The sequence below is a fragment of the Juglans regia genome, chromosome 15, assembly GCF_001411555.2.
Source record: "Juglans regia cultivar Chandler chromosome 15, Walnut 2.0, whole genome shotgun sequence".
NCBI lineage: Eukaryota > Viridiplantae > Streptophyta > Magnoliopsida > Fagales > Juglandaceae > Juglans > Juglans regia.
In genome coordinates this window covers 2962095-2966923 of record NC_049915.1, presented here as the reverse complement: position 1 = coordinate 2966923, position 4829 = coordinate 2962095, and positions in this window count along the sequence as shown.

Here is a 4829-nt window from a genome sequence, read left to right as displayed (position 1 = left end):
TCAATGATCGATCATATATTGTTTAAAAATGAGAAGTTCTTACTCTTTGTAATGTTCTAATGGAGTTTTAATTATATTATAAATCGATCGTTTTAGAGTATAGAATATAGATCATGTGACTTAGGCATTACAATCTCAATCATGGAAAGGAAGATCTTTGTTTAAGGAAAAAAAAAATTAATAGATTAAAAGAAAAAATAAATATATTACATCAGGAAGAAAAAGCTAAGGCTTAGAGAATAGAGGAATTGAATTTTTGTAAAGTTCTTGAGAGAATTTTCAATTCAATCTTTTGAGAATTTAGTTTGTTTTCACAACTCTGCTCAATTCATCTCATCTCATCTAATATTTATATTTTTTTAAAATTTTTACACAAAATAAAATAAACAATTCAACTTTTTTAAATCCCAAAAAAAATATAATATTAAACAAATATATTCTAACAATATTTTATTCAACTTTTAACTTTAATCTCAACTCATTTCAATTCATCTCATCTCCTTTGCGAAAACAAACGAGGCTAATTGATTTTAAAAGATCTTTAGTTTCTTTTTTTGGTATTTTTAAGTTATATATTACAATAAATAAATATAAAAATAAAAGTTGAAAAAAATATGACAACTTGATCACAAAAATCATCCAAATATTTGCATATATTTATATATATACATATACATAAATGGAATTTAGTCAAACATTTTGTTGAGCTGATTGAGGAGAATATAATTGGAAGGAATTAGAAAATACAAATTACAAGTGCAAGTTGCTATCAATCGTTGAGACAATATGTGTAGATGAGTCCCATTCCTATTGGCTATAAGAGATGCGGAAATTCAACGGTGTATATTTTATAAATGATTAGAGACACCGTAGTTGACCGCCGTATTGTATCATTCAAGCTTTGTCCGTGTGGTCCTCGTGTGGGTCCCACGATTATAAATAGTTTGACATTTTCTTCACGTTTTCTTTAATTTATTTTATTTTTTAAAATTTCGTGTAGAGTATAGAAATTGATTAATTAAAGTTTATTTTATTTTGTTTGCACTCTTATAATTAATTTACATGTTATAGCTCTTTATTAATACAATAATTGATTAATTTATAAAATTATTCCAAATTGAAAAATGTACTTTTTTCTTAATTTATACCACTCACTTTATTCTCTTAACGTGTAACTACAATATGTTAACACATGTCTTATTAAAATAATTTTAAAAATATATATTCAAAATAAAATGACGCCGGAATATAAAAAGAATAAGATTAAAATTCGAGTATTACTCATATTATTATAATATGAAATCTCAAATCCCCACATGCATTATTATCTTCACTCTCTCTTTGTATTTATTTTTAAATCTCTTTATATGATGAATATTAAATAAACTTCTTGATGATTATGGTACTCTTTTTGAAATGGACTTAGATAAGAATATATATCTTGCCCACTCATCTCTTTTTATAAAAGCACTTTTCCAACTCTGGGGATTCTCATTCCATATAATGCCTTTAATTTCCTACCAAACACATGTTAAAATACCACTACTTTATTGGATTAGTTGAAGACAATCTTGAGATGATATTTAGTAGCTTTTAGTTTTGAATGTTGTGGTCTTTTTTATATATAAGTTTGGATTTGGGGAATTTTTTTTCTTTCTAGAAAATTGGTCGTAAATTATTTGTTGATGATTATCGAGAAATCAAGAGTAATTACCAAAAAAATTCAAAGGAATTAGTCCAATCTCAAATGCTTGATAATATATTGCTTAATTTTTAATTTTTATCTCAATTTATTTCATCTCATCTGTAAAATGTAAACTCGGAATCTTTATGAAACTAAATAACCACTTTCCGACCTTTTGGGTATGTTTTAAATAATAATCCCTTTTTCTTTTATATTCTTTTGCAAAAGAAAAAAAAAAGAAAGAAGGTTTTCTTCCTTATTGAGCAATTAAGTATCAGATTAAAGCTACTTTAAATGATCCTTTATTTGCATAGGCAACTCTCCAATCTTTTGCCCCTTTTCGTGGCCAATTAAAGAAAGAAATACTAATCATACTTAAGAAAAACTTTAAAAAAAAATCTTATTTATCTACATATCAGTTATTGATATACTAAAAATTATTAAATTTAAATTTTAAATTTTAAATTCTAAAAGAAATTGATAAAATCATGAATTTTGTACGTAAAATTGTAAATACATATAGAACTGCTCTTAAAGAAAATAAAAGAAAAGACCTAAAAATAATAATTTTTTATTTAAATTTTTGGAAGGTCGTGAGTCTTCATTATTGTCTTTCTGAATTGGATGGTTTAATTTAGAGAGAAATAATCATAATTGTTGATCTTATAGTTGTATTTAATGATATCAATGCAAGAGTACTTTCGAATTTTCTAAACCCAACATGGACATTATTTATAGAGAAATTTTATGCGTCAGACAATATTCACTTTCACACCTCTCACCTATAGTTTTTTTTCTAGGATGTAGGGATATTTTTCTGAAGTGGGCAATCAATCTTGAAAATTATTAGATCATGCATGTGTAGAAGTTTTAGTTGGTCGGGCTATATATAAATTTGAATATAAATATACATTACTAGGGTCTAACATTGATGCAAGCATGCCACTTTTTGCCTGTAAGTGAACAAAAGTCTACACACATGAGCAATGGAGGCGTTGAAATATATGCAATGGAATAATAGAGCAAAAGGGGGTCCTTGATCTAAAAGTACAACTTGAGAGTAGGTGTGTAAATTCAAACCGGAACATTGGTCTGGATCGGACTAGACCGATTTTATTGGCTTTGAACCGGTCCAGGCCTGGACCGGTTCTTAGAATGTGAAAATCGGCTGGTTCCAGTCCAGTTCCGATTTTAAGATTTTTTGGACCAGACTGGTTGATAAAAAAAAAATATAAATAATAATCTTTATATATATAAGTTTTATACAAAATATTTTATATATATTAATATTAATATATATATAAGTTTTATATATTATATATAATTATAAATCTTTATGTGAAATTTTTATATATAATATATATAATTATTTATATTCATATATGAAATAATTTCATATTATAATTTATAAATTAGTACATAAAATGTTAATACTAATATATAAGTCTATAACTATTTAACTAATACTAATAGTCTAATATAGACTATAGACTATAATTATACTTATAATTAATACTAAAAGTTTATAACCAATACTTATTAAATATATAGTTTATTATAAGTAATACTAATATATAACTTATAACTATACCAATAGTCTAATATTAATTCTATTATATAGTCTAATATATTATTTAGCTATACTAATATATAAGTCTATAACTATTTAACTAATACTAATATTAAATATATATTTTATAACTAATACTAATATATAACTATACTAATAGTCTATTATTAATACTATTATATAGTCTAATATATTATTTAGCTATACTAATATATAAGTCTATAACTATTTAACTAATATTAATAGTCTAATGTAGACTATAGTTATACTTATACTAATATAGCTATACAAAATCACTAAAAATTTATAACTAATACTAATATATAGTTTATAACTAATACTATTATATAACCATACTAATAGGCTAATATTAATACTACTATATAGTCAAATATATTATATAGCTATACTAATATACAAATCTATAACTTTTTAATTAATAGTCTAATACTAATAGTTTAATATAGACTATAGTTATACTAAATCACTATAACTAATACTAATATATAACTATACTAATAGGCTAATATTGATACTATTATATAGTCTAATATATTATATAGCTATACTAATATATAAGTCTATAACTATTTAATTAATAGTCTAATACTAATAGTTTAATATAGACTATAGTTATACCAAATCGCTATAACTAATACTAATATATAACTATACTAATAGGCTAATATTGATACTATTATATAGTCTAATATATTATGTAGCTATACTAATATATAAGTCTATAACTATTTAACTAATACTAATAGTCTAATATAGACTATAGACTATAGTTATACTTATAATAAATACTAAAAGTTTATAACTAATATTAATATTAAATATATATTTTATAACTAATACTAGTATATAACTATACTAATAGTCTAATATATTATATAGCTATAATAATATATAAGTCTATAACTATTTAACTAATACTAATAGTTTAATATAGACTATAGCCTATAGTTATACTCATATAGCTATACTAAATCACTAAAAGTTTATAACTAATACTAATATATAACTATATTAATAGGCTAATATTAATACTATTATATAATCTAATATATTATATAGCTATACTAATATACAAGTCTATAACTATTTAACTAATAGTCTAATACTAATAGTTTAATATAGACTATAGTTATACTAAATCACTATAACTAATACTAATATATAACTATACTAATAGGCTAATATTGATACTATTATATAGTCTAATATATTATGTAGCTATACCAATGTATAAGTCTATAACTATTTAACTAATATTAATAGTTTAATATAGATTATAGTTATAGTTGTACTAATATAGTTATACTAAATCACTATAATTAATACTAATATATAACTATACTAGTAGGCTAATATTAATACTATTAGACTAGTCTAATATATTATATAGCTATAATAATATATAAATCTATAACTATTTACTAATACTAATAGTTTAATATAGACTATAGTCATACTTATACTAAATCATTGTAACTAATACTAATATATAATTATACTAATAGACTAATATTAATACTATTAGACTAGTCTAATATATTATATAGGTATACT